Source organism: Neurospora hispaniola, assembly GCF_033458365.1.
Source record: "Neurospora hispaniola strain FGSC 10403 chromosome Unknown B0T23scaffold_4, whole genome shotgun sequence".
Classification (NCBI taxonomy): Eukaryota; Fungi; Ascomycota; class Sordariomycetes; order Sordariales; family Sordariaceae; genus Neurospora; species Neurospora hispaniola.
Window position 1 is genome coordinate 1,807,175 of NW_026944409.1, and position 20,662 is coordinate 1,827,836.

The window sequence follows — 20,662 nt, forward strand, 5'->3', positions numbered from 1 at the left end:
ATAAATAACTTTAATATTCAAAAATCCATATGTTGTAAATCTCTTTAATCCTCCTAATAGAAAACGGTATATAAGATCTCCCTATTACTATATTATATTTAGTTATAATTGTATTTAATTTTATTCCGTAATAAATTTCGTAAATTTAATCTATTTAGTATATAATAAAGTTTAATAGTCTACTAAGTATCAGGACTGAAGTTTCTGCTTGCTAATGCGGCTTTGTATCTTTACTTACTGTAAATATATTTAAGTTTGGTATTAGGTTTTATTTTTATAAACGGCGATGATTGTTGGGTAATAAATAACGAATAAAATATTTTAGAAATATAAAATATTTTTTAAAATTTAAATATTGAAATTAATATAGGTAATTAGTAATTATTAAGAGTAGAGTTAAATTAGGTAGGGTTTTTAAATACTAATTAGAATTATATTATTGCTTCTAATATAGGAGGCCGATAATTATTAAGATTAAAATATAAGTATTTAAGTTGGATTTGGCAGCGCCTTAATAGAAATTCGCTTTGCTCTTGCTCTATTATTATGATTAGCTATAGTTATAATTGTAAAATTAAGATAGAAGGGTTAGTTTTTAAATTATAATTGTATTATATTATTCGGAATATAGATTTCGAAAAGGAATAATTAACTATTATTTCCGAAATTCAAAGTTTAAATTCGTACTTTCTATTTCTTTCTTTACGTAATATTTATAAATGGTCTTTAACTTCCCTATTCTATCCCTACTACGTTATATTCAATATAGAAATCTATATTTATTATACGATTTTTCTTTAGAGCATCCTCTTTATTTAGAATTTATTATATCTTTATTATAATACGATTTACATTTTTAAATACCTAATAAATTATACTATACAACTATATATTATATTTTTAAATTGCTTTTTACCCGAATTCTTACTTCTATTACTTTATATTACTATGAATATTATTATATTATACTATAATACCCTTTCTTCCTCAAAATATTTTAATATTATTAACCTTAGTCTTTTATTTTTCGGAGGTAGAATTAATATTATTATCGACTATATCGGTATTACCCTTAAATAGTATTATATAATATATCTTTGGGTTAGTATTATTGTCCTTATCGAAACTTTTATTTATATTATACTTCGATTAGAATTTGGAAGTTTTGTTCCTATATAATTGTTGGGTATTATTCTTATATTACTATTTATTATAATACACTTAACCTTTATTATTCGGTTTTTTTTAAAATGTTTATTTAATATATTTCCCTCCTATACCTTCGTCTTATATTTTCATACCCTAGCCGCTTTATTAATATTATCGTATTTTGGATGGTATATATAAACTACCTCTACTTTCTTTTCCTTTTCTTAATTTATTATTATTAATACTATTATTATATAAATTATATTATTAATCCTAAGGATATTTAAATAGTATAAATATAGAACGATAATAATTACTATTAGCAACTCCACTGAAATAGACTATACAAAAGTTACTCAGCTTACTATTAATACAAATTCAAGCATTATAACCCGGCTAGGGTTATATATTTATATTAATCTTCCTAACCAATATAGTAGCGCCTACATTCCTATAACATAGTGGTCGGGAGACGATCCCTGTAGGTCAAAGTACGTGAATATCTTAATCAATCGAAAAATAAATACTCTCTCATCAAACTATAAGATTCGATTAGGAGGTCCGTATAGCGGTACCTTTTCCTTAGGCTCCTTTGAAAATATTATTCTAATAATTCAGGGTATTAGTATTATAGCAATTATTCTATTTGCCCTTTCTTTAATATCTCGGAAATATAAAGCGTTTAACAACGTTACACGAAATATCGATTTATATTAGCAGTTAAATAACAATTTCTAGTATTATTGTACTATTTTTTATTTAGATCAATTAGTATAATAACTATTTAGCTTTATAGCTTACTAACAGAATAACTTAACTAACCTACTAATTGTTACATTATTAAAGGTATACGTTATTTATCTTAATAAAGAATATCCAATTCCGTAACTACCTAAAATTAAGAACTAATATAGTTATAAAAGTACTACTTTAAAATATTTTAAATACTATATTAATAAAGCAAAATCTAAATTAAGGAGAATTACTATTACGGGTCGGTTATAATTATTATATTATTTTAGAATTAAAAAATTTATATTAATTATCTATAGTTTCTAGGATAAAATTATTTCGAAAAAATATTCGTATGTAATTATTAAACCGCCGATCTATAGAGAAAAATATTTGGGTTAAGGAAATAACCTATTGGCTAGGAATATTAAAGGACCCTATATATAGTACTTAATTATATTTAGAAACCTAATTTTAGTATCTTAAAGCGTACGGTTAGTACCGTTTATAAAAAGGTTGTAGGGTTAGTAGTAAAATTGGGAGCGGACGAATATATAATATTAAGTATATCCTATATAAAGAATTCTCTTTTTAAAATCTTAATTTCTATATATAATTCTATTTATTCTTTTATTTTTAATATACCTTCGAAATACTAAGTTAAAAAGTGGGTATATCGAATAAAAGGAATCTAAAAAAAATTCTATTAACTTTATTGAATATTTGGAATATAAGTTGCTATATATATTTTAAAAGATAGTAAATTCGATTACTACGAGTTTCGATTTAGCTTTTTCAATTATAAAACTTATTTATCGGTCCAAAGAAAAGTTCCTAACAATTTTTTTACGCTTGAGGATAAAGCACAAGGACTACTAATACGTAAAGATTTAAATAAATTTTTTAAAGGAAGAATTATTAATGCTATAAAAAAAGTTTACGAAATATATATAAAATATTAAATGGATACGGTTACTATAATTTTCAAAGAATTATAAGGAGAAGTAATTATTTACAAATCGCAACCTAATTTAATTACTCTACTACCAATAACTATAAAAATTAAATAAATTAAACGGGAAAGATTTATCAAATTATCAGAATAAATAAATACTAAAGTCGAATAATACCGAAACTAATTATTATTATAAATAGATTATTACTTTATACTTCTATAAAGGAAATTTATTTATATAAATTAACCTAAATATAAATTTATATAATTTAATATTTTCTTTACCCGGGATATTTTTTATTATTAGTTTAATTAATTTAATAGTACTTTACCTAGAATCTTATTTAAAATATACAAATTATTAATTAAAAAGGTTAATTTAAAAATTAAATTAGTAATTTATATATCTATAATTATAGAAGTTGAATTAATAGTAAATAAAACCTATCGAATAAATATTTTACTATTTAAAATTTACTACTAAGTATCTTTAGAACAAAGGACGTAAGATTGACCTTAGAATTTTATATATAAATTTTATCGCTATACTCTAATTAAAATATTTATTAAGTATAGTCCTAGTAGTAACCGACATTTAATAATAAAGGTTATATATTATTATAAGTATAATAGATCGTTGAATTCTATATAAAATAAGGAAATAAGTAATCTATTAACAATTATTTTAATTAATTATTAAATAAGGATATATATATTAATTATAATATCTTCGTTATATTATAACCGAATCCCTTTATAGTACTTTAAATAAAGATAAATACTATTAATAGTCATTTCGGTATATTTAAAATATAAATTAGAGCTAAATTTAATTCCCTGTTCTTTTTTTTTAATATATTATACTTTAGGAAAATAGTAAATACAATTTTTAATAATCCTATTCTTAGAAAATAATATAATAATAAAAAATATCCTAATACTATATACTATAATTTTATTGAAATAATTCCGGAGAGGACTATTTAAAAGACAATAGAGGGAATGTAAAATATCCGTAATAATAAGGGCTATCTCGATCGGCCCTCCTAAATATAAAATATGGAATCCTATTATATAGGGAATAATATATAATAGAGTATTATTAAAAGATCCGTAAATAAAATATTGAATACTATATATATTATAATTTGTTATTTAATAGTATAAGATAGTACATATATTATAAAGACCGTAGTCGTATAATAAATAATATATTGAATAATATATTATATATAACGGGTAGAATTTATTATTATTTAAATAATAATAAGTACTTTTAATAATTGATTAATATTGTAAAATATATTTTTATATATTTAAAGTTATTCGGGCAAAATTTATAAAATAGTTCTTAATTTGTTGAAAGATGTTGGTATATTGGGTATAATTTTTAATTAGTTAGGAATAAAATTTTTTAAAGACGTTTAAAATTAGAAAATAGAAAAGATACTGGTTGAAAGTGTTGAATATAAATGTAGAAGTAATAAATTTATTAAAAGTGTTTATTTTTATAATATCCTTTTTTAAAATAAAGGTTAGAAAATTATTAAAAATAAGTAACGGATATAACCAAGCTACTAATTAGAGTAAACTTGGTTGGTAGATTTTAATAAAATAATAAAAGTATTATTAGAAGAATTTAAAAAAATATTTAGAATTTTCAAGATAGAAGATATTTAGTCGTTTATTTAATATAAAATTCTTTATATTATATAATTTAAATTCCTTAATATAATTAATACTTTCAAAGTACCGATACTAATACTATTGGACAGTTTTGAAACTATACTCCTTTAAAGGGTTGAAATTTATTAAAATTTCTACTATTAATTGCTATTCTAATTCCTTTATTAGTTTAATTCTTATTATAATTATAATTACTTAAGGGCGTTGTCGGTATATATTAATATTTAAAATTGCTTACGATACTAGCTCTTGTATAATCGTTAATAGGCTTTCAAATTCCCTTTCGAAAAAAAGTATAATTATTATAAAATTTAAAAAAGCATTAATATATAAAAGTCTACTAATTTCCACTAAAGCTTTTTTTAGAATATAATAAAAAGATATAATACTTCGCATGTATATATAATCTTTAGAGCGAATAAGATTTATAAAAGTATATAAATTATATTCGATAATAATAATTTATAAAGAAGGTAATAAATATAAATAAATATCGTTTCCCAAATGTTAGTTATTACGAATAAATAAAATAACCTCTACGGGACTTTTAGAAAGATCTTAATATACTAAGTAGAACTCTCTTAGATAATAATTACCTATAAGTGTTTCGTATAAATCAAACTATAATTTACAATTATACATCCTTTTGTATAGTAATTTGATTAAATTTGTATTAAACTACAAAATACCGTACTTAATAGCTATATTGTACTTATTATTTATATAAAGGACAATCAAAAATAAAATTAAGATAAAGTTTGTAGGAATTAGGTTTTTAAATTTTAATTAAAGTATATTAAATATTTTAAATTACTTTTAAGCAATTCGAAATTTAAATATTAAGACTCTATTTTAAATACTTTAAATATAACCTATTAGGTAAAAAAAAAACCTATTCGATAGACTATATAAATAATTAACGTATATAAGACCAATAATAATAATAATATTTCAAATAAAAAATATTAATATTATTTCCTCTATTCATTATTTTAATATACTACTATTTTAATTTATATATAAAGTTTAACTCGCTAATAATATTATTAAAATAAATTAAATATAGATAAAGTTTAAGAAAATAAGGAAAATAACTATTTAATAATTAATTTAGAATTACAATAAGGATTATAACCTATACCGCGCCAATTTAAAATTAAAGATAAAATTCTATATTTAATTTTTAAAGATGATATTCTTTTTCGGTTACTACTAGAAGAAAACTTCTTCTTTATCAATAAATATCTACTAAATAATATAAATAATAATACAAATTATTACTTCACCCTAGTATTAACAAATATATTCTTCTAATTATTTAAAATACAAAACGGGCAATTAAAATTTAACGTTTTATAATAATATTTTAGAGAACACGCTTATAATTGTTATACAAATAAAATAATATTGTAGCACGTTCCTATTATTATAAATATAGGAGTTTATATTAATAATATAAATATATATATTTTTAATATAAAGAATAAATTATTTATGGAAGAGGGAAACTGCTATACTACTTTTATTTCTCCGATTTATTTTAAGAGGAATTCAATCCCTACGGGCTTTATTAAATATAATTGGGATAGCTAGAAATTCAAAATACTATACAACTTAAACAGCGAGATAGGAATATAGAGCTTTTATAAAGAGCTATAAGATATATAATATATATAATAAGTGGAGATTAATAATATTATAATTCTATTTAAATCGTACGGAATTAATATTTTATTAATTCTTTTATTCCAATCAACTACGTCTAATCTTTCGACTATTTATATTTTTATACTATAATATTTATTATTTAGAAAGGCGTATAAGAAAAATATATTTTTAATACTAAAGTAGTAGTAGTAATTTTATTTACTATGCTAGTTATACCAAGGTAGTAGATAAATTATATAGGTAAATAAACTAATTTAATTATATTCTATTACTAAATATATAAATTTATATTTATTTTTTCCGTTAATATATTACTAACTTTATAACGCTTTATAATTCTCTTTTATTAGCTTCTTAGATTACCGAGGTATTATTATACTTTTTTCTAGAGTAATTTTATTTTTGCTAGGAGATAAATGTTCTTGGGTTTTGGGAATAATAGATTCGCAATTAATTGTATTATTAGAATCTAGATTTAATTCCCAAATATTAAATATAAGTATATTGTTATACTCTAAGGTCGGATAAAAAGTAGGATATTTCTAATTAATCGTTTTATAGTTATAATGTATTGTATATTCAGTATTAGAAATATTAATTTCGATTAAGTGATAGCCTATAGTTGTTACGGAAAAATCGGTGTATAATATTCTAAATAGGTAAGTTTTGCTATTAGGTAATTTTAAAGAAATAGTATAAAAAGCTATCCGCTAGCTACTATTTAAATTATTTTAAATAATTATTTTAGCGCTAATATTTATTTCTAATTAATACTATTCTATAATTTTACTTTTAATATTAATAAAGGCGGAATATAACGAATATATTGATCTTAGACGATTAAGAATAACGTATAACCCTTGTATAAGATAATTATGAGAATTTAGAGCTTGATAAATAATTGATATAGTAGAGAGTAATGAAGTATGTAAATATATATAGGTTGTAAATAATAAGAGTTTAGTATATGATAGATAAGATTAGTCTTATATATTCGTTAAAGAGGTAAAAAAAAAAAAGACTTGTACTAATATATAGAATTATAATTTATATATATCTTAAATGCCTTTTATGATTAATAGTTTTTAATTGTAGTTACTTGTTTAAATTGTTTTAATATTCTGGAAACGGTATTTAATAAATAACAAACTAAATTTGAGTTTCGATTTCGGAGAAATAGTTGTAGTATTATATTAATATTATAAGTTGGCTATTTTTATATTCTATATTTTCTTATAGTCTTTGTAGATCTGGGTTTCTTCTGAATCGTTTTCAAATTTATTAAACGAAGGTTGATTATTACTAATAACCGATTTATATTATTGAAACGCGCTTATAATAATTATAGTAATCTCTGCAATTATTTTATTCTATTATTTTAATTCTATATTTAAAGAATTTCTATATACGATTTTTTAGATAGATTTAATATATTGTAATTATTATAGTAATTATTAATTTACGCGCTTAAATTATTAATTCTCTTCTTTAAGTAAATATATATAAGTAGTTTAATTTTTTTCGATATAATATTGAGGGTTATTTAGTAACGAGGGTAGACCCTTCTTTAGAGCTATTATTACAAGCAATCTTAAAATTTTCTAATTGTATCTAAGAGGTATCTTATAGAAAAGTGGGAGTATTTATATATTGTAAGGTTATTTTCTAATTTTTAAAAATTAATATATAAATACTATAAGTTAAATTTAGATTTATTTTATTATTTTTCATTCTATTTAAATAGTATATATATTATATATAATATAGTTTATAATTATTCCTCCAACACGCGAAAGTCCTTTCTATTAAAATCTTCCTAATTATTATAGATTAAAAGTATTATATTCTCTCTATATAGTTTAGGGATAACCTTTTTTCTTTCGTTCGTGATTTTTGGCTTTGAAGTTTTATAGTCCTATATAGGGCTATAAATAATGGGGAGAGGATAATTCGTTTCCTATTTCAATTAATATATATAATTTAAATTTAAATACTAATACTTACAATTATTTATTAAGAGGGAGGTTATAGAATTATTTTTTTAGATTTATATATGTAAAACTGATTATTTATTTTAATAATAAGGTAAATACGTGTTCTATATTATTATAATTTGTACGCTTTTTTGAAGAGTGTATGCCGGCGCTTTTTAACTTTTATTTTGTATAGAAGTAAGCTTTTATTTTGAGTATCGCTTATTTTTTAAAAAATTATATTCTGAATATTAATATTTAAATAAATTAAAATTATAGACTATTTATATATAAAACAAACTTTCTCTAAAAGTAATTATATATAATATTACGATAATATTTTTATAATTACTATTTAATCCTAAAATAGAATATTTATTTAATTAAATTTTAGGGGCCGTTAAATTAAAATACTAATTACTTTGCTACCTCCTTAATAGCTACCTATTTATTATATTAATTTAAAGATATATTTAGGGCGATAATTCTTTATTACCCCTTTAAATAAGTGGATATATTAATTACCCTGTCTATAGTATAAAGGTTGAAGTTAATAAAAATATAGAATAAGAAAAAGAATATTATACGTAATAGTTATACGTATTATAGAGTGTACCCGGAAATATAGTGGATAGTAATTGTAGGGAGCTATGTTTCTAAATATGGCGGTTAGAACCCTAATCCTAGAGTTGGATTACCTCAACCGTTTGGTCGATATAGGTAATTGACTATAGTATGTAATTGTTACGGCGCTGGCAGACTATTATATTATTAGACTATATTTTAGAATAATATAAATAATAAAAGTTAGTAAATTTCTTAAAATAGTTTATATAATTGCGATGGCGTATACTTAAAGTAATTAAGTTTAGCGGATATTTCAACCGTTATAGTAATTAATACTAATAATTACTAAATTTAGTAGGGGTAGTAAGTAATGTTATAAAATACTTTAATTTAATTATAAATAATTTCTAATATATAAAGAAAAAAATATATACTATATAAACTTTTTTGTACTATATAGTAAAAGTATAAAATAAAATAAAAATATTTTATATTAATAAATAAATTATAAATTTACTTACGTATAAGTAAGAAATTCGATTATTTTAGTATAATATAAGTTTTTTAATAGTTTTTATTATTAACTTTGAGCCAGTTAAATATAGTTTACTATAAAAATAGAAAATAATTTTCTAAACTAGTATTCTATACCTTCTTTCTCCTACTATTTCTAAACCTTCAACCTTTTAGACCTCCTAACCTTCTAAAGTACTACTACTACTTTATCGAAAGTATCCTTCTTCTATTTGTAAGAGACCCTATTTAGGATTTTAAGATTCTTTAACCTTTTAATATTATTTAAATTCTTTTTAAAAAGAGAAAGAAAGTCCGGAGAGGTAAGGTAGATAAGTGTAAGTACTGGTTTAGATAGGGGGTTAAATGAATTAATAGGGGAAATAAGGGATGGGGACTGGATTAAAGTAGTATAGGATTAACCGGAATTAAAAAGTCGGGTTCTAAAAAATTAAATATAGAGAAGTTGGGTGTAAAGGAATCCGAGCTAATTCTATTAGAATTTAAAGTTATAATTGAATTAATTATATTGTCTAAATCCGGGAGTATTTCTAGCAAATCTACTATAGCCGTAGGGTATATATAATATAGTTAAGGATATTCTAAAGTAGGATAAAGTATAGGGGATTGCCTCTTTATAATTTTGTATTTATAGTGTATTTTATATATTATATTAGATATACGGAGGTTAATACTATAATATATTAAAATTATAATTAAGAAGTTCGAATAGGGTTTATTAATAGAATAAATATTGCTATATAATTTATAGGATTTTATATAGATAATAATATATTAAGTACTCCCTAGTATACCCCAGATGGGGGTTCCTTATTTATATTCGTCATCTTTGTTTTAAATTAGATGCTAATCTCTAATATTACTATTATTATTGGTCTGGCCAGAATATAGGTCGGTTATATATAGTAATTCAACGAGTATAAAAATAGTATAAATTCCCTTTAGTAATTTATTAATAAAGTTTCGGATTTAATAAATAATAAATATATTAAAAATTAAAGAATTGGTTATAGAAGGAATAAAAAGATTAAATAATTTGAGTAATTGAAGGTAGATAATAGAGGATGGTTACGGGTATATATATATATATAATTATTAGTAAGAGGTAGTATTCTATTTATAGATTATTAATTAGCTATCCCCTATTTTCGCTACTTATAGGGTATATTACTTTTTATAATCTAATTTCCTTTTTACTATATTTGAGATTTGGAATCTAATTTTACTATAGTTATTATTGGATATTTTCGTTACTATACTAAAAATTTTAAACGTCTTCTTATTTTAATCCGATTTTTATCTCTTCTAAATTGTTAGTAGAGATACAACCTAATGGTAGATTCGTAGTTACTATAGTTTAATATTGTTGGAATGCGCTAATAATTATCGTTGCGATATTTGTAACTATTTCATTACACTATTTTAATTCGTGTGCAAAATTCCGGCGTAGTAGTAAATAAGACGATTCTAACTAATTCAATTAGTATAATAACTTTTAATTTTAAAGTTTAAATTATTAATTTTCTTATTTTAATAAATATATATAGGTAATTTTATTTTTTTTATTACAATTTATCTTCGTCTTTAGTAATAATAAGAAGCGTTTAATTAAATTTATTGTTTATTATTTTATACTATATTTTTTAATAATTCTATAATATTGATAAAAATAATTTCTAAACGAGAAATTATAATATTTATAAATTCCAATACTGTTTTAGATATTTTAGAGATTTTTATTATATTGTTTTTAAGAATTACTAACTATTTATTTCTTTCCTGATCCCTATCTATTTTTTCTAAATGACGTTCGATTCTTGCGCTTCTAATTAATTCTAATATTAAAATTTTAAATTGGGCATTTCGGTTATAAAAAGATTTATATTTATTAATTGAGTAAAGGTAGAATAATATAGTAGGAAGAAATACCTTTTACAATATAAATACGCCGAATTAATTAGATTAAACAATATTAGTAACTGCGTTAATTATAATAATAGAAGAAATAAGAAAACTTTAAGATTTAAATCCTTAAATATTTATAGATTTATAGGATTATTTATAGTGTTAGTATTCGTATAGAGAGAAGATAGAATGGGCCGATATAATAAATAAAATATAAAATATAAATCTAAAAACTAGTTTTTATAATCGAAGATAATTATATATACCCCTTCTCTTTTTTAATTTATACTATATATTTAATTTTTTCTTTAACCCCTCTTATTATAATTACTATATTCTATCTAATTAATATATTATAGTAATTTCTCTTTTTTTATATTGCTATTAGCGCTTCTATAAATAGCCTTTATATTATAGAACCTCTATTATAATTAACCCCTGGATTCCCTATTCGTACTATATAAATTTAATATAAATGCTCCTTGTAAAGTATATAATTAATTTTTTAAAGTAGAAATATAGAATTAGTATATGAAATTATTATAATTACTACCGACGTCGAATATGTAATCCTTTTCGAATATCCTAATTACCTGCAATTATTAATATTTAAATTTATTGTACTAACTCTTTTAAGTAGCGATATACTTATATTTTAGTATTTCTCTTAAATTTTCGATGCCTTTAATATAAATTAATTTATATTAGGTAATGTGGTATATTTATTAAGAACTACTATATAGTTGAGGTTACAATTAGTAATAATATAAAAATTATATTTATTTAAAATGGGACTATTTACTATTTTAATATTTTATTGGATATTATAGAATCACCTATATTAGGTACTACCTATAGCTCCCTAAGTTTATCTTTTAAAATATTTACTATAAATAAATTAGAAATAAGCTAACTGATAATTATTTTGTTAATATCCACTTTCTATAAAACAAATATAATTTTAATTATTATAATAATTCCCTCTCTACCGAACAATTCCGTCTTATTAAATAATATTAAATTTCTAGTTACAACAATCGCCTCCCACCTCTAGAATAGCTTATTTATATTAATACTATCTAGAATTTATGCAATTTTAGCTCTTATATTAATATCCGATTATTACCCCTCTTTATTAAATACTATAGAAATTTCGAATATAGCGCTTGTATTATACCTATAGCAAACCTTTTTATTTTTATCTAATAAACTATTAAGCTTACTAATAATTTTATTATAACTAATTTCTATAAGGGTGGTAAAAAATCTTCCGTATACTAGAGTGATGATCATTAGTATTGCGTTCGTACTAAATTACTAGCCGCTTAGTTTAAATATCCCGAAGGAATGGAACGCTAATTTAATTTAATATACCCTAAAGAAAGTAGGTTTATTATAAAATAATTAGATAGTATACGGTTAGGAAGAAATATAATATTTGAAAGTAATAGCCTAATTATATAAAAATAATTTAATAATACTATATATTTCACGGTATTATATATATTAAATATTATTAATAAGTAAAAATAAATTTGAATTTAGAATAAATATATTAGATACTTAGAATTTATAACTTAATAATATATATTACTTCTAGTTCTAATTCTTAAGCTATAGGAAAATTCTTTAATTATTATAGTAAAGTATAATTAAATATATCTATGTACTATTTTAAATGCTTAAAATAACTAAATATTTACTTTAGAAATTTTAATTTAATATTAGTCTATAGGAAAATAGAATTTAAATACTAGTGCTTAGCACCTTTCGTACTTAATCTAATAAAAAAATGATTAGATAGATAATATTAAGCGTCTAAGAAAATAGGTAGCCTATAAATATTAATAGAATAAATAAAGAAAAATAATAAGGTATGTAAATCGTAGTAATTATTTATCTTTTCAATATAATGTCCTAAGCACTTCTTTCCGAATGATTACTCGTTAAAGAAATCCAAAGGAGAATCGAGGCCGAAGCGTACTATTAATTATTACAAAATTAATTATATATACTCACTACCGAAATCGCAGCGGCAAAAGTATAAATCCTAATATTGCAATATTTAGTAAGATTCTTAAAATCTAGTTTAGAATATTAACTAATTAAAAAAGATATTATATAATAGGCCAATATTAATAGAATGTTTATTATTATATTATATGTATATTAAAGAGCTCGCTTTATTAGTTTACGAATATTAAATAAACTTTAATAATTAGAACGAAGAAAATTCTTTAAAATTTATTTACAATCTATTAATATAGGAATTTCAACCGCTTAAAAACGAATATAAGGATAAGCAACAAATATGCTAAATATAATTTTAAGGATTTTAAAGTTAATTTAAAATACAACCTACCAATAAACTAAATAATAAGGGGAATTTTTATAAAATATAAAGTAATATAATATAATAAACGCCGAAAACTATTATAGAAGAGAATAAAAACGTTATAAACAATCTTATTATTAGAACCAATCTCTATATCTTTTCTATAAAATTTCAAATAATAAATTACTTTACTAAATTACTATACTAATTCTTTTTTATCCTTTAATCCGTATATAACCTTCTATTTCTTATTAGTATCCCCTAGAACGCAAATTCAAATCCAGTCCTTCGTAACTCTTATAATATTTTAAACCTAGTTTTAAAATTATTTAGAAATATTTATACCTTTTCTAATAATCCAATTTATTAGAAGAACAGGACGGAAATAATATAATCGAAGATAAAAAATTAAAATTAGAGTAGAGCTTAAATTAATTATAATATTAGTTTATATTTATTAAAATTTATTTCTAGTCTTTAGGAATTAGATAATTAGTAATAATTTTATTAAAATTAGGAATAAGGATATAATTATCTCAAAATATTTAACATTTTAACACCTTTAATATAATTCAAAATTATTATAAATTATACTTAAATAATTTACTACCACCGTTATAAAAATAAAGTATACCTATATATTATACAACCTTATAGTAATCGAATTAAATAATATTCTAATATAATAGAATATTATAATATTAATCTCTACTTAACTATTCCTTACAGGATTTATATTTTTACTAAGTACATTTACTTCTTTATAAAATATTCAATCCCAAACTCGTACAAGGAATATAATTAAGTCTTTTACTACGAGCAATATTATACTCCTTATATTTTTAATAATATTTTACATAATTGCAACGAATATAATAGGAACCTTATAGCTCCAATACTATTATAATTATATTTAACTATTACATCGGTTATTATAATAAGTACTTAATTTAATATTTATTTCTTCTATAGCTAATTTTATAAGTCCTTTAATTTTAAATTCTTTAAACGGATTAACTACTACCCTAATTAGAATCTATATTTTATATAATAAATACTAATCTAAAACAGTAATATACATAATTAACTTAGTATCTTCAACCCTAATTTCTACAAATTTAATATTTATTATATATAAATTCTAGTTTCTTAGAAGGATTTTCTACTAAATTATACTAGTTCGTCCTATTTAAGAGCAATATAAAGCTTCTCTTTAAGGTTCTATACTAAAATATAATTTAATAGTAGGTAGAATATTAGAAGGATATAAATAGAAAGTTTTCAAATAAAATACTATTAATAATATATATTCTTCCTTCCGCTCTATATAAAGAAAGACGATTAATATATAAAAAGACCTAAAGATAATTAAATTTCAAATACTCTACGATTTATAATTTATTATTCTTCCTCGTAGTTATCATAGGGCTAGCCCGTACTTTATCGCAATATACTATTACTATTAGCATATATAATTCAACACTTATTATAAGCGCGAACTATACGTAATACTAGCTGGCTATTTCGCAATTCTCTCTTACTCTCTTCGTATAATTATATATATCCTATATATACTCTAACTAATATATACTATATAAATATATATTAAATATTCTATCTAGCGAATAGAATATTCTTCTATCTTTTAATAATTTAGCAAATTAATATTGTACGCCCCTTTTACTATAATACTAATATTATTATCACCCGTAATAATTATTAATTTCTAATTTACTTCCTATATTATATTAGTATTATATTGGTTTATTTAATAAAGAGTATACTAATGTTTACCTATACGGTGACCGTCCTAAAGACACGCTATATATAATAATTTTATCAGAATAATTAGCTATAAGCAAAATTAAAAAACCTACATAGGGATTTCGAATAGGACAAGTATTATTATCGGAGTTAGAAGTATCTACAAAATAAACTATACGCTAAATATTTTTTCCGTTACTTTCGGACTCCAAATTGGTATTACCTTCGGATTTTAAATCGGTATCATCTTCGGAGCCCAAATAACGCCATTCCGTAATATAACTATTAGCATTAGTAAAGCCGAAGTAGAATATATACAGCGATATAAGTCGGTCAAAAGTAATATATAATCCTTTTAGAGGGCGTTTATAAGAGTCCCGAGCTTAATAAATAATTAATATACTAAAAAATAATATCGGGTTATTAATAATAAATAAAAGATATTAGGGAAGAAAGTAAGAAAGTAATAATAGAAAATGAAAAGTAATATATAAATATATATTAAATAATAGATATTTCTTTTCTCTTTTTATATTATTATAAATCCTTAATTTTTACTACTTACGCATTTTATTTTAGGTTACCTCCTCGCTTTTCTAATAAGAGGCGATTTAGGCCTAATAAATAGAAATATATAAAAAAAACTTTAGCCCTATTCCTTATCTTTCAATTATATTAAAATATTTATACTAACGTTTCTAATTTTAATATAAATATAAACTAATATACTAAACAGAATAATAAATTAAATTTAAAGAGCGAATAGTAATTATTAATCATAAAAATAGTAGTAATAATTAATTATTACGATATGAGTATATAGAGCCTTTCTAGGATTTAGAAATATAAGAAAATATAGTAAAAATATATTCCTTACTCTTTATTCTAATACTTTAGGTATTTTACTAGTAAATATAATACGTTCGTATAATTATAATTTCTATTAAGCTATTAAATTATATCCGGAATTCTTTAAATTTCTCCTCTAAATTAATTTATTCAAAAGTAAACTACATCTTTTTTTTAAGTTTCCTTACTATATTAGTTTATTTCTTAATCCTTTCAGCAATATTGTAAGAAAGAAAACGAGGAGGATTAGAATACTAATAATAATTAATAATATAAGCTTTAAAATAAAAAATACAATATACTCTATAGGATTTAGTAAATACTATTTCAATTTAATAATTTCCAAAGGGAAATTAATATTCAACCTGTAATTAATATTATTATATATTAAATTAAATATATTATAGCATCTTACTATATCGTATTTATAAGTATATTTATATAACAGTTGGGCTTTATTATAATAATTTCCAATAATATCTTTAGATAGTCTAGGCGTTGGAGGGCGCATTTTATTAATTTCTACCGCGTTTAATAACTTGCAATGATGGAAACTAGAGATATATATTACTAAACGTCAAAAAAAAAGGTGGAACTTACTAGTAAACCCCCAATAGATTTACTAGGAAATAAAATCTAAATTAAAACCATTCTACTAATAGATTTATTCTACTAGTAGACTTACTAGTAGACGAAATCTAAATTTAGACTATTCTACTAATAGACTTATTCTACTAGTAGATTTACTAGTAGACGAAATTTAAATTTAGACTATTCTACTAGTAGACTTATACTACTAGTAGAATTACTAGTAGACGAAATCTAAATTTAGACTATTCTACTAATAGACTTATACTACTAGTAGAATTACTAGTAAACGAAATCTAAATTTAGACTATTCTACTAGTAGACTTACTAGTAAAACCGCTAGCGATATCATACCTAACTAATATTATAATAATATTTTACCTTTACTATTTAAATATATACGGCTATTATATTATTTATTTTAGTAACTATCTACTTTCGAGCTTTGAGGATAATTTCTAATTATATTAGCCCTATACTATTAAATTGCTTAAGTAAATTAACTATAACGTTTATTAGAGTCTCGCCTTCTCTACTTACAATAATGGTACTAGGTATTACTTACTACTTCTAGTATATAAAAGAAACTTTAGGTTATTTAAAAACGGAGCTTGTGAAAATCTATAATAAGATCTTTCTTAGGAAGAAGAAATCGAACCTTCTTAATAGGTTTACGACCTACAATTACTTTATTTTAGTCTTAAATAAATCAATAAATTTAAAGAGGATATAAATACTATTTATAATTAATTTCTTATTTTACTCTTTATAAAATAGTAAATACCATTCTTATTTTATATTTAATTACTATTATTTCTATATATTCTGAGTTTCATTACTTTAAAAGTGTTAGCTATTAAATTATAATATAATAAATTTCAAATGATCTTACTTTATAATTATTATAAATATATTTGCAAAGAGGTTGGGATTTTAAAAAAGTATAAGTATCTTTGTATAGTATCGGTGGCCGCATATTAATAGTAGATATAAACTATAGTATAGTAGAGATTAATAGTAGATTGTTATAGAATTATAGTAGATAAGCTAGTAAATGTATAGATAGATACGTAAGTAGTTATAATAGATATAATAGTAGATTGAAAATAATTATAATAAATATAATAGTAAATAGAAAAATTAAAATTAGAGAAGATAGAAGTAATTTTAGTTATTTGATAATGAGTTTGAGGTATTTAAAAAATATTTTTAAAAAAGCCAAGAAACAAGTTTAGTTTTTAATTAGAATTTAGGTAAGTAGAAAGAGTTTCAGGTATTCAAAAACCGATTTAAGTAAGCGGTACCGAGAAAACGATTTTAGGTATCGAAAATTATATTTTACAGCTATACAAATATAAATAGTACTTAAGCTAGTACAAAATTAAATTTATTATTAGGATCCTTAATAAACGGAAAAATAACGATAATAACCGTAATTAGGTCGCAAAATACTAATATTTCCCTAAGCCTACAGCTAGAACTTCCTACTGTAGTAAAGAAAATAATACTTCCTTATAGAAAATACTAAGGAAGAACCCTAAAAGAAAATTATTTAAATCTAAATAGAAAAAGTAACGATTTTAATAGGGCTATTAATAATACTAACCCCCTTTTTTTCTATTATACATATAAAAACCAAATATATAGAGAAGAATAGTATAATAAGGATACTAAAATATTAGACTTAAATAATAGACTAGGAGGAGAGTAAGTACATACTACCTAATAAATGTAAAACGAATAAGGATATACTACCTAAGGAACGCAAAACCAATAAACATATACTACCTAAAGAATATAAAACTAACAAGTATATACTACCTAAGGAATACAAAACCAACAAGTACATACTACCCAAGGAACGCAAAACTAATAAGTATATACTACCTAAGGAATGTAAAACTAATAAGGATATACTACTTAAGGAACGTAATTTATTATAAATATTAATATTAAAAATAATAACTAAAACCCTAGGTCTAATACTATAATAAGAGGAAATCAAACGAACGAAGAGGTGCTAATAAATTATATAGCTAAAAATTGGGAGGTTTTCGATACAATAAATATCTAAAACCCCCGCCAAAATCAATACGTAATATATAGTAATAATCAATATATATATATATAGTATCCTAAAACCAACGAATTTATATAGGCTCGAATTATATTACGTCTACCCAAGGGTAATCTCATTATTATTACTATAAAAACTCAAGAAACTAATATTCAAATATATACAATTTCTTACTCCTATTACAGTATTTGGAAAAATAAAATTAGAGCGGGTATAATAATAGACGGTAAATCTTTAAAAAATAAAGGTAACGCAAGGATTTTATTTATAATTTAAAATATAATATTAAAATTAAACCCAACTTTATATATATATAATAAAACTACTATTGGGCGAATTCCGAATTAATAGATTTTTTTTAAGTAGGATAGTAGAGAATTAATAACGATACAAAGTTAATAAACTTTATTTAAAGGTAAACCACTTACGTTAAAAGAGATTAGCGATTATTATACGAATTATAATATTACCCCCCCTAAGAAATCTATATCTCAAGAAATAATTAATTTATAGGAAAATAATTAAGTAAATAGCCAGGTAAATAATAAAGTAAAAAGCGGAGGAAATAGCGAATATATAATAGTTACTGAGTTTAATGAATATAAGAATAATACTGAAATAATAATTAAAAAATTGTAAAAGGTAATAGAAATATATAAAACTATAATAATTAAAATTTAGATAGATATAGAGGTATTATAAGAGTAGTCAATTTAAATATTGTATAAAACTGAAAATAAATTAATATAGAGAATATATAAAATATATAAATCAATTAACTTAGAAAAAAAGAAAAAAAAATTATAATAATAATTTATCCCTTAATTTGCAATTAACGTAAGAGACAAGCTATATAATAATTAAAAATATATATATAATGAACTTAGAGGAATAAATAGTAAGCTTTTTAAATTAAAGTTGGGAGGAATTTCGTAAAGAAGATGTAAAAGATTAATATTACTAATAAGGTAATCCTTTTTTATAATATTTATTATAGTACTAGCGTTGTAGTTAGTTATATTTAAGGCAGCTTTTAAACAGTCGGGCCCGGTAGAATTCGGGTACCCTATTTTAAAGCGTACCTCGTTTGCCGGCCTAGCTACCTCCTCTTTTCTACTTTTTAACTTTATTAAATTATTTAGGGAGGTATACGAAGGTTTATAGGGTAATTAATTTATATATATTTATATAAATATTGGATATTATACTTTTATTTTCTCTCCGTATCTAAATACCGCTAATTCAATTCGTATTTTTCTCCCGCTCTTCTATTTTATTATATATACTAGTAACCTCCTCCTTCCCCTTTTACTTCAATAACCCTTACTAATTTTAAGAAGACGGTAATTAATTAACCCTATAGTACTAATACTATTAAGTACTAACCTTAGGAGGATAATAATTATATTAGGGTTAGTATTAGATCCTAGAATTATAATTAATTTATTACGAAGGTAGTGAGCTATAGGAAGATTCTTTAATATAAATATCGCAATATTACGAATCTCCGAATTAATTTATTTGTAGTACTTTAATAAAGCGGGATTATTGTTTGGTAGTACCGTTATAATTCTAAAGTAAAGTAGGTTTAATCGGATATAGGGATTACGCAGGTAGTATAACCGATTATTTTTATAAGTTATTATTTTTTAGATCCGTATTATTTTTAATTTATAATTGATTATTCTTTAAATAAAAATACGCTTATAGAGAGCGAGATGTAGTATTATTGTTCTAAGAGGAGATATTTTGGTGGGAGAGATGGAAATAGTATTTTTATTTATATTCTATATATTTAGGATTCTAATTTAATACGTTTTATAGTTTCCTTTATTCTATTTTCTCTTTTCCTTTTCTTCTATCCCTATTTTAATAAATAT